We start from the raw sequence: 12,576 nt of genomic DNA, 5'->3' as shown, positions 1-12,576 counted from the left end.
ACACCAACACGAGGGACGTTACCAGTACAAGCGGTAGGTCTTCCAGAGTTTGGAATTTTTTTAAAGACTCTGCTGATAACCCCAAAAAGGCCATATGTTCCACCTGCCATGCCAGCATCAGCAGGGGTGACAAAACTACCAGCCTCACCACCACCAGCATGATCAGGCACATGGCAGCAAAGCACCCGACTTTGTGGGGCGAAAACTAGGGTCCACGACCAGTGTCAGCGGGTGTCACCACTGCTTCTTCCACTGTTGTGCGTGCAATAGAACCCCCTGTTGTGTGTGCAAGGCAATCCCCTGTCCATACTGCATGTAAAGATGCCCCTTCCTCTCAGTCTTCACTTGTTATGGCAGTTTCTCAAGAAACAGCATCAACGTCCACGTCCATGTCCCACCGCAGCGTTCAATTGTCCATATCCCAGACCTTTGAACGAAAGCGGAAATTCGCAGCTAACGCCCCACAGGCCACAGTCCTAAATTCGCACATTTCACGACTGCTTGCATTGGAAATGCTGCCTTTTAGGCTGGTGGAGACGGAATCCTTCCGCAATCTTATGGTGGTGGCCGTCCCTCGGTACTCGGTCCCCAGCCGACACTATTTTGCCCGGTGTGCCATCCCCGCACTACACAAGCACGTGTCCCAAAGCATCTGCCGTGCCCTCAACAACGCAGTTACTGGGAGAGTCCACCTGACAACGGACACGTGGACAAGTGCTTGTGGCCAGGGACGGTACATCTCTCTGACGGCACACTGGGTAAACATAGTGGAAGCCGGGACCCAGTCGGACCTTGGGACGGAACACATCCTCCCCACACCGAGGATTGCGGGCCCTATGTCAGTCAGAGTTGCCCCCACAGTGTACAGCTCCTGCGCATCCTCCTCCTCCTCCTCCTCCTCCTCATGTTCAGCCTCCATCTCAGATATCACCACATCAGTTACAATCTGGAAGCATTGCAGTACTGCCTCCGCCATGCGGCAACAGGCTGTGCTGAAACTCATAAGCTTAGGTGATAAACCTCACACTGCTTGTGAGTTGTGGACAGCTGTGAAAGAGCAGGCAGATCTGTGACTGAGACCGCTGAACCTACATCCCGGCATGGTCGTGTGTGACAATGGCCGTAACCTGGTGGCGGCTCTGAGGCGAGGTGAGATCACACACGTACCATGCCTGGCTCATGTGCTTAACCTCGTGGTTCAGCGATTTCTTAAATCGTACCCCGAGTTGCCAGATCTGCTTGTGAAAGTACGCCGCCTGTCAGCTCATTTTCGCAAGTCGGTTACAGCTTCCACCGCCCTTGCTGTGTTGCAGCAGCGTTTGCAGCTTCCGGCACACCGACTGGTGTGTGATGTCCCCACACGTTGGAACTCTACCCTCCACATGTTGCAAAGGATTTGTGAGCAGAAGAGAGCAGTTGTGGAGTACCAGCTGCAACAAGGCCGTCGATATTCATGTCAGACTCCACACATAAGACCTCAGGAGTGGACCTGGATGTCTGACATATGTACCATCCTGACAAACTTTGAGGAGGCCACCAAGATGGTGAGTCGCGATGGCGCCATCATTAGTGTCAGCATCCCATTTGTCTGTCTTTTGCAACGCTCTCTGCAGAGAATTAAAGAGGAGGCATTGCAGCCAGAGTATGATGAGATGGATCAAAAAGCCGTAACAGGCGATTACACACAGCCCAGCCTAATCTCATCCCAACGTGCATTGGGGGACAATGAGGGAGAGGAGGAGGAGGAGGAGGAAGAACAGGAGCTGCTATCATGCGTTGTAGACGGTAGTACCTGTACAAGTGTCATACCGTCGGTTCAGCGTGGGTGGCCTGAGGACAGTGGGGAGGAGGAAGAGGAGGAGGAGGAGAGCATGGTCAGTCGTCATCTTGGTGAGGACACGGAAATCTTGCCCGTTACCAGTCTGGCACGCATGGCTGACTTTATGTTACGCTGCCTTAACCGTGACCCTCGCGTTGTCAAAATGTTGGGTGACAGTCATTACTGGTTGGTGACACTTGTAGACCCCCGCTACAAGGAGAACTTTCACTCTCTTATTCCTGAGGTGGAGAGGTCTACAAAAATGGGGCAATACCAGAAGGCCCTTGCTGCAGAACTCTTAAAAAAATTCCCATCTGAACACGCTAGCGGCAGAGGTCACAGTTCGTTGCCCAACCAAGGCATACAGGCGAGAGAGATGCAACTCCAATCCAGCAGAGGCAGGGGAACACTGTCAACGTTCTGGGACAGTTTTCTGACACCCGCCCAGCTTACAGGCCCTGAGGCGCGGGGTACTCTCACAAGGAGTGGAAAGTTTCAAAAGATGGTGAGGGAGTACCTTGCCGATCGTACCAGCGTCCTCCGTGATTCCTCTGTGCCTTTTAATTATTGGGTATCCAAGCTGGACACTTGGAATGAACTCGCTCTGTACGCCTTGGAGGTCCTGGCCTGCCCTTCCGCTAGCGTGTTATCGGAGCGTGTTTTTAGTGCCGCTGGGGGAATAATAACTGATAAGCACACTCGCCTGTCAACTGACAATGCTGACAAGCTGACCCTTATCAAAATGAACAAGGGCTGGATTGGGCCAGACTTCTCATCACCACCAAATGACAGCAGAGTAACATAAAGTCAAATCCACTGTGTTATTTCGGGAGGTGTATTCACATGCACCGCTTCACACCCACACATGGGTATACGCTTCCTCGTTTCGGCTGTTTAATCTTCTTCTCCTTATCCTCAGCCTCCACCACCACTATACCACCAGGGTGCCAGCATTGCAAGTCCCTCCGTCCTAATTTTTGGCAGCTTTTGCTGGGAAAGCATAAGCAAATACCATGGGACACCCACTCCCCAATAATGGGACTTATGTTTGTAATATGCTGTACTGCATGGCTCTTGTAAGGGGCATTGCAAGTTGCTCCGTTCTAATTTTTGGCAGCTTTTGCTGGGAAAGCATAAGCAAATACTATGGGAGACCCACTCCCCAATAATGGGACTTATGCTTGTAATATGCTGTACTGCATGGCTCTTGTAAGGGGCATTGCAAGTTGCTCCGTCCTAATTTTTGGCAGCTTTTTCTGGGAAAGCATAAGCAAATACTATGGGAGACCCACTCCCCAATAATGGGACTTATGTTTGTAATATGCTGTACTGCATGGCTCTTGTAAGGGGCATTGCAAGTTGCTCCGTCCTAATTTTTGGCAGCTTTTGCTTGCAAGGCATAAGCAAATACTATGGGACACCCACTCCCCAATAATGGGACTTATGTTTGTAATATGCTGTACTGCATGTGACGCGCCCCCTGGGCCGTGTGTACACGTGTGTGGGATACCCGGTGCTGGGTCTCTGGGGTCTGTAGTCTCCGTGGCGGTGACCCGGTCCCGTGGCTCAGGCTGGTCAAACCAGTGGCAATCTTTCTTAGGTTTTGAGGTTAATTGTCCGACTGCGCCACCCGTGGATTGCGGTCAGGGAGTACCACCGCTGCGAGGCAGACCGCTGAGGCTGGTGTTGTGTGCGCAGCATAAAATGGGATAACTCCCCTCGGGAGGAGTATAGCCTCAGGGCAGTGAGTGTGGATGATGGGGGTGATGGTGCACGAGCGCAGCAGGAATGACTCAGAGTCTTTGCAGTGCAGTTCAGGGTCTTTACTGATGATTATAAGGTAGACCCTCCCGGGAGTACTGGCTAGCATAAGAGGCCTGGTCAGTCTGTGAGCAAGCAGGAGTTCCCCTGGCCAGGTGGAGTTGTAGGCCTCCCCGTCTGTCTGCACTCTTCCTGGCTACCTTGCTGTAAGCGGGTAGAAGTAGCCCATGTCCCTGAGTGTACCGTGTAGTGCTCACCCGTATGGCTGGTGACTTGGGGCCTTCTGTTAGCCTCCGCTCCACGACGGCGGTGCTGGTTCCTTGCTTGTGACTGAGCCTCCGGGCTTCTATGGCCAGAGGACCTGAAATCCCCTGCCGGCTGGTTTCTGCTGCTGGATATATAAGTCCTCACAGCTTCGGACTCCTGTGTCCGGTTCCTATTGTCTTCTGCCAGGGCGAGCTCTGCTCAGCTTCCAGCCCCTAGTCTTTAGCTCCTAGCTCCTACAGAGCTCCTTGCTGTTACTTTCCCTTGCTCTCACTCTGACTCTGACTGTTCTCTGTTCTCTGACTCACTCAACCCCACCCCAGATCCAGTTTATAAGGGCAGAATTCTCCCCTCCCAGGACTGGGGCAGGAGGATGTTGCATGTTTAAGGGATCCTGACCAGGAAACCTCCCACTTGCTCTCCGACGTAATCTCTATTACTGTGGTGACCAGACCCCTGGGGTGCCACACATGGCTCTTGTAAGGGGCATTGCAGTACCTCATAATTTTTGGAAAGCATTCCATTCACTGCTTAGGCCAACAGTGCACAGGAGATCCAGTTGCTATAAATGGAAAAAAAGGTTTAGTTAACACCCTCTGACCTCCATGTCATTTCCAAGGGGCATTGGAGTGCCTCGAAATTTTTGGTAGGCATTGCACTCACTGTATGCCCTATAACTGTGTAGCCGAACCGCTCCTTTTGTTACAGAAACATATCCTACAAGACATATCTGGTTGACTGGCCTGATATTGATGTGAATGGTCCCTGTTCCTCCTGCTCTTTCTCCTTTGCCACTACCTCATCCATCATTTATCACCTGAAGCTTTGTTTTAACGGGAGTCATAGAACTTGGATAGTAGCAGGAAAACATCCAGCAATCCTCGGAGGAGGTAGGATATGCGCCAAAACGCTGACGTCCTCAGGCCTAGCCGCTACTACATACATGCGCTTGCATTACAACAAAACAAAGCAGATGCTAACTTCTATCATCCTCATCATGCTCCTCACCTTGGCACTCTCAACTCCCCTGATGGAGAAGCCAGGGCCCACCGGAGGAGTCTGATAGTCCGGTGGGCTCGGCCAATGCAGCCCTCAAGCAGGCCAGGCTAAGAAAAGTGTGGGAAAGGTTACCGGTACAAATAGGGGTGGCTGGGGACCGAGTATGGACACCCGGCCACCCCCTGGAGGCTGGGGAGCAAGCGGGGACACCCGGCCACCAGGCGGCTGGGGACTGAGTATGGATACCAGGCCGCCGCCACAGCCATGGCGTGGTGGCCAGATTCCGCCTCCACATGCCTAAAAGGCCCAATTTAAAGTGCAAGCAAGCAAGCAGTATGGTATTGCAGCCTGGGGGTGGGTGGGTGGCAGGCTGCACACTTACACTTGCATTAAAAGAAAACATAGCAGATGCTAACTTCTGTCATCATCATCATCATGCTCCTCACCTTGGCACTCTCAACTCCACCGATGGAGAAGTCAGGGCCCACCGGAGGAGTCTGGTTCTCTGGTGGGCTCGTCCAATGCTGCCTAAAGCAGGCCGGGCTAAGAAAAGTGTGTGGGGGGATGTTCCAAGGAGAAATGAGGGCGGCTGGGGACCGTTTATGGACACCCGACTGCCCCCAGGTGGCTGGGGACCGTTTGGACACTAAGCCGCGGGGCGGCTGAGGACTGAGTATGGACACCCGGCTGCCGGGCGGCTGGGGACTGAGTATGGATTCCAGGCCGCCAACACAGCCATGACGTGGTGGCCAGATTCCGCCTCCACATGCCTAAAAGGCCCAATTTCAAGTTCAAGCAAGCAAGCAGTATGGTATTGCAGCCTGGGGGTGGGTGGGTGGCAGGCTGCATACTTGCGCTTGTATTGCAAGGAATGGGGGAGGTACAATTGAACACTGCCCTGGGACTAGAACTTGCATGGGGATAGTTGCAAGTCTGCATCTTCTGATGCGGCAAGGATCACTTATGATGGGCTCTCTTTTAGACAGTGACCTGGGAGTCAGAGATGCTTCCAGGGGTCTTCCCCATGCTGTTCCCATGTCTTTTCAGCACTTCATGCATGTGTCACACAGCACATGGCCAGATAAGGTTGTAAAATGTTAAAATGACATTTCCCGGTGAATGCATTTGTCATAGTTGAAAGCAATACAAAAGTGCAAAAACGCATAAAAAATGCTACTTGTGAACATAGCCGAAGGTGTGGAGGAGTATTTTTGTTTTTGGTCATTTATTTTAACTTATACACAAGTCTTTTCCCTGGAAAGGATGTTCCTTAACATATTTCACAGGAAAAAAGTTTCACTTTCGTTTTATTGTGAGCCTGTAAAAGTGGCTTAATACCTCTGACCACGTTGTTGACAGCAGTGACCTGGGGGTCAGAAATGCTTCCTGGGGCGATCCCCATGCTGTCCCCATGTCATTTGAGCACTGTCACTATCGTTTTGGGCACTTGTTAGGCTTTTAAAAGACTGCCGGGGGTGCCACCGCAAAAATGCTCAAGTCTCCCATAGACTAACATTGGGCTCGTTACTCGGGTTGAGCACCCGAGTATCACGGCGAGCTCGGCCCGAGCTTCGAGCACCCGAGCATTTTAGTGCTCGCTCAACACTAATAAACACCCTTTAAAGAAATTATGCGGGTGTTGCATCATGGACCACGGTCACCCTGGTGATATGGTGGTGGAGGATGAGGATGAGGAGAAGGAGGAGGACAAGAACAAATAGCCAAAATCAGGAAGCGTATACCCATGTGTGGGTGTGAAAAGGTGCATGGGAATACACATCCCAAGAAAAGACACTGGATTTGAGTTTGTTATGCTGCTATCATTCGGTGGTGTTGAGAAGTCTGGCCCAATCCAGCCCTTGTTCATTTTTATAAGAGTCAACCTGTCAGCATTTTCAGTTGACAGGCAGATGCGCTTGTCAGTTATAATTCCACGAACGGCACTAAAAACCCGCTCTGATAAAACGCTAGCGGCAGGGCAGGTCAGGACCTCCAAGGCATAGAGAGCCAGTTCATTCCACGTATCCAGCTTGGATACCCAATAATTATAAGGCACAGAGGAATCACGGAGGATGTTGGTACGGTCGGCAAGGTACTCCCTCAGCATCTTCCCAAACTTTGCACTCCTTGTGAGAGAACTCCGCGCTTCAGGGCTTGTGCGCTGGGAGGGGCTGAGAAAATTTTCCCAAAACTTTTGACAGTGTGCCCCTGCCTCTTCTGGATTGGAGTTATGTCTCTCTCGCATGTAGTCCTTGGTTGTCCAACAAACTATGACCTCTGCCCCCAGAGTTTTCAGATGGGAATTTTTTTAATAGTTGCACAACAAGGGCCTTCTGGTACTGCCCCATTTTTGTAGACCTGTCTGCCTCAAGAATAAGAGATATAAAGTTCTCCTTGTAGCATGGGTCTAGAAGTGTCACCAACCAGTTATGACTGTCACCCAAAATTTGGAGAATGCGAGGGTCCTGGGAAAGGCAGCGTAACATAAACTCAGCCATGCATGCCAGACTGCTAACAGGCAATATATCAGTGTCCTCACCAAGAGGACGAGTGACAATGCTCTCCTCCTCCTCTCTGTCCTCAGGCCATCCACGCTGAACAGATGGTATGACAGTTGTGCAGGTAGAACCGTCTATAGTGCATGAAACTAGCTCCTATTCTTCCTCCTCCTCTTCTTCATTGTCACCCAATCCACGCTGGGATAAGATGAGGCTGGGCTGTATGTAATCACCCTGTATGGTTTCTTGCTCCATCTCATCGTGCTCCGCCTGCAATGCATCCTCTTTGATTGTGAGCAGAGAGCATTTCAGAAGATAGAGAAGCGGGATGGTGACGCTAATTATGGCGTCTTCGCCGCTCCCCATCTTGGTGGAGTCCTCAAAGTTTTGGAGGATGGTACATATGTCTGACATCCATGTCCACTCCTGAGGTCTTATGTGTGGAGTCTGAATTGAATACTGACGGCCTTGTTGATGCTGGTACTCAACAACTGCCCTCTTCTGCTCACAAATCCTTCCCAACATCTGCAGTGAGCCGGAAACTGCAAATGCTGCTTAAACACGGCAAGGGCGGCGGAAGCAGTAGGTGACTTTCTAAAATGGGCACACAGGGAGCGTACTTTAACAAGCAGATCCGGCAGCTCAGGGTAGGATTTGAGAAATCGCTGAACCACGAGGTTAAGCACATGGGCCAGGCATGGTATGTGTGTGAACTCGCCTCGCTTCACCTCAGAGCCGCCACCTGGTTCCGGCCATTGTCACACACGACCATGCCTGGCTGTAAGTTCAGCGGTGTGAGCCACAGATCTGCCTGCTCTTTCAGAGCTGTCCACAACTCTTCAGTATTGTGCGGTTTGTCACCTAAGCATATTAGCTTCAACACAGCCTGTTGCCGCTTGGCCGAGGCAGTGCTGCACTGCTTCCAGCTTGTGACTGATGTGGTCATTTCGGAAATGGTGGCTGAGGAGGATGAGGTACAGGAGCTGTAGACTGTGGGGTCAACCCTGATTGACCTAGGGCCTGCGATCCTTGGCGTCGGGAGGATGTGTTCCGTCCCAAGGTCTGACTGGGTCCCGGCTTCCACCATGTTTAACCCAGTGTGCCGTCAGCGAGATGTACCGTCCCTGCCCACAAGCACTTGTCCACGTGTCCGTAGTTAGGTGGACTTTCCCAGTAACTGCGTTGTTAAGGGCACGGCTAATGTTTTGGGACACGTGCTTGTGTAATGCGGGGACGGCACACTGGGAGAAATAGTGGCGGCTGAGGACCGAGTAGCGAGGAACGGCTGCCGCTATCAGGTTGCGGAATGCTTCCACGAGCCTAAAAGGCAACATTTCGAGCGCAAGCAGGCGCGAAATGTGGGAATTTAGTAGTGTGGCCTGTGGGGCGTTGGCTGCGCATTTGCACTTGCACTCCAAGGACTGGGGTATGGACAACTGAACGCTGCACAGGGTCAAGGACGTGGATGTGCTTCCTGATGCTGCTACTTGAGAGTGTGCAATGACAGGTGCAGAGCCGGAGTCATCTTTGCATGCACCATGAACAGGGAATTGGCTTGCATGCACAACAGCGGAAGAAGCAGTGGTGCCACCCGCAGACACTGTTCCTGGACCCTGGGGTTTGGTCCACAAAGTCGGGTGCTTTGCTGCCATGTGCCTGATCATGCTGGTGGTGGTTAGGCTGGTCGTTTTGCCACCCCTGCTGATGCTGGCATGGCAGGTGGTGCAAATGGCCTTTTTGGGGTTATCGTCAGAGTCTTTAAAAAACAACCAGACTTGGGAAGACCTAACAGTTGTACTGGCAACTTCCTTTGTGTTGGTGTTACGGGGAACGGTTGCCTGCCTTCTGTCTGCGGCCACCACACTGCTTCTTCCTGCCTGTTGGGGTGCTCTGCCTCCCTCCCCCTGTGTGATGCCCTCCTCGCTCTGCATGTCCTCCTGCCCGGTTGGGTTAGTTGCTATATCATCCACCACCTCGTCTTCCACATCCGCACTCTGGTCCTCCTCCTGATTTTCTGGCAATTGTTGTCTCATCATTGTCCACCTCTTGTGACACTTTCCCACCGTCGCCTTCGTGTGACCGTGGCTGCTCAAATATTTGGGTGTCGCTCCATGTGATCTCTTCTTGCCCCGCTTCAAGTGGACAGGGCAAGAGGCCCGAATCTATAAATGGAAAAGTGAACAGCTCTTCGGACTGTCCAAGTGTGGGATCAGATGTCTCTGGGCACTTGGGATGGTGGGGGGGAAGGAGGTTCAGGGTGAGGAATATGCGGTCCAGACTCATGGCTACTGAGACTTGACCGTGTGGAAGACAAGATGGTGGTGGTGGTGGCTAAGTGACTTGAAACATTATCTGCTATCCAACCAATAACCTTTTCACACTGCTCTGTGTTCAATAGTGGTGTTCTGCGGTCCCCTATTAATCAGGACAGGAAGGTCGAGCGAGAAGATGTGGGTGTTTGTTGTGGCACAATTTCAGCTTGCCCACGGCCTCGGCCTCTGCGTGCACCATCACCATCACGTCCAGTTCCCCGTCCCTTGCCATGTGCCTTGCCCATTTTAATTGGAGGACAATATCTTCCATGTTCACTACAAATGACTGAATTTGGAGCGAACTTATATGTGATCCGTGTGAAAGACAAACCACAGTTTTAAATACCTGGCCTGTTGAACAGCCAACTGGTGTCAATAGCTTCACTGACACACTGAAACAAATGTTTAATAGAGGCCAGAAATGGCAGTATTTTCAGTGCAATTATATGTGATCCATGTGACGGACAAACCACAGTTTTAAATAGCTGGATTTTAGCTCTGTAATATGGAAAGGACCTGGCTGTATTCTGCAGTGCCAACAAGCAAATGGCGCAGAAATACAGTGTTCTCTGGATTGCTTTTAAGCAAATAATGAGGATTAAGATCCCCCAAAAACTTATTCCTGGCCCCTGAGACCTAGGCTTATTTCTAGAAATAGCTAACAGCAGCAGCAGATAAAACTGGAATGGAGCCTCTTGTGCTATATACACTGCAGTCTGCTATATACCCTGCCTGCCTATATACACTGCCTGCCTGATATCTCTGCAGATGGATTAGTCCTCAGAAGGACTGTTTGTTGAGATGGATATGTGTCTCTAATATAGTTTGGTACACCTACACTAACTAGATGCAAGCAAATCTCTCCCTAGCTCAGCAGCACCTCTCACTACACTGTCTGATTCCAGAGTGACTGTGACGAGCATGGCGGCGCCAGGTTTGATATAGACCTGATGACACTATGAGGCCAACCAATCACTGTAATGTCACAACCAACATTGCTGCAGCATTACAATGAGTGGCAGACAACCCCTGCATGTTCATTGGCTCTGTAAAGAGCGCCAAACATGCTGGGAGGGGACCCAAGCTACCGCCGAGCAACCTTGGAAATACTCGGTGAGCGCCGAGCATCTCGAGCAGTGAGATGCTCGGGCAAGCACCAAGCAGTAGAGGGCATGCTCGCTCATCACTACTGATGACCACAGTTTTAGGCAGTGGCCTAATTGTCACGGGTGTGTCAGGTTTGACATACAGTCATACGGTGTCCAGCTATAGCAGGTCCCTGTGTTGTCCTTGCAAACATTTTCCTGATCCTTTCATTATCCCTTTCCCTTTAGGACCCAGCGATGATCCTCACCTTGCTTGGGGATTATACCTTCAGGACCCAGCGATGATCCTCACCGTCTGCTGCTAATTAGCACGCCCTTGCTGTTCTCTTAAATACACTCAATTTCTCCAGAAAGCTGCAGGTGATATAATGTTCTGATCTATTCAGGCCAGGAATTCTAGTAGTCGGCTAGAATTTTCTTGGGAGTTCCTTCATGATTGTTGCCGTGTTTTATCCGGTGTCATCTTGAAGCTAAGTGTATTTCCTTGTTCATTTCTCTTGTGTGTACTTTAGTTTGCAGTGGGGCTGACTAGTGTTCGCCTATCCCCCTCCCTACATAGGGCCTAGATTTAGGGTCAGCTAGGGCCAGGTTTCCTGCTCAGCGACAGGTGCAGAACCTATATAGAGCCCATAGGGGAGTAAGGGTTTGTCGTTTGAGCTTCCCTACTTGTAGGGCACCTTCCCTTTTCCTTATACGCTGGGTTCTCTCCATACCCAGCGTGACACTAACAGTATGGTATTGGTCAGTGAACAAGTGTGAATAGGTTTGAACAACACACAACTGGCAGACTTTAAATAGAGTATGATATTTGTCACGTTCCCAAAAATGTCTATTATTACCGCTGTAATATAAGATCACCTGAGATGATGGACAAGTTTTTCTGCTTCCACAATACAGCAATGCTATTAAAATCAAAAAAATATGGCAGTATGCTTCTAACAAGCAAATGGAGCAATTAAAATGATGGTATATTATACAGTTGTGCTCAAAAGTTTACATACCCGGGCAGAATTTTTCTGTCTTGGCCTTGTTTCAGAGAATATGAATGATAACAAAAAAACGTTTTCTCCACTCATGGTTATTGGATGGGTGAAGCCATTTATTGTCAAACTACTGTGTTTTCTCTTTTTAAATCTTAATGACAACCAAAAACATCCAAATAACCCTGATCTGAATAAACCTTTCCCGTTTTAGATCAATTAGGATTACCATAATTTATAATATTTGACAAATGCTAGAATAATGAGAGCGAGAGAGAAAATGTTTTAAGGCATTCTTATTACTGCAAATTCATAAGTTTGCATACATTTCATTAGTATTTGGTACCATTGCCCTTAAACTGAATGACTTGGTCAAACGTTTGGGATGTCCTCCCACAAGCTTCTCACAATAGTTGGTTTGAGTTGGTCTTTTTATATAGTATAAGTAGTGTTGAGCATTCCGATACTGAAATATCGGGTATCGGCCGATATTCGCGGTATCGGAATTCCGATACTTAATTCCGATACTATTGCAATATCGTATACCGGAATCGGAAGTTCCCATAATGCAATGAGACATTTTCATTTTATTCAGCCAATGAGGATCCTAAGAAGTGTGGGCACATCCTGTTAGGCATGTAGGCATCTTAACTAATGGCATGGCTGTGATTGGCTGCTGAAATGATGTCATGATGCACTATAAAAGCCACCGCCGCCATTTTGAGCTCACTCTGCTGTGAATTCAGTTAGGGATAGGACGCTGTTGTTCTGAGGGACAGTTTTAGCTACCTATTTGCTCTATACTGCTTTACCCAAGCTACTTTCTAAATCACTGTG

The sequence above is a fragment of the Phyllobates terribilis genome, unplaced genomic scaffold (assembly GCF_046119375.1).
Source record: "Phyllobates terribilis strain yellow unplaced genomic scaffold, ASM4611937v1 Scaffold_2__4_contigs__length_985480577, whole genome shotgun sequence".
NCBI classification, from domain to species: domain Eukaryota; kingdom Metazoa; phylum Chordata; class Amphibia; order Anura; family Dendrobatidae; genus Phyllobates; species Phyllobates terribilis.
The sequence above is the reverse complement of the archived record's forward strand: the minus strand, read 5'-3'. Positions refer to the sequence as shown.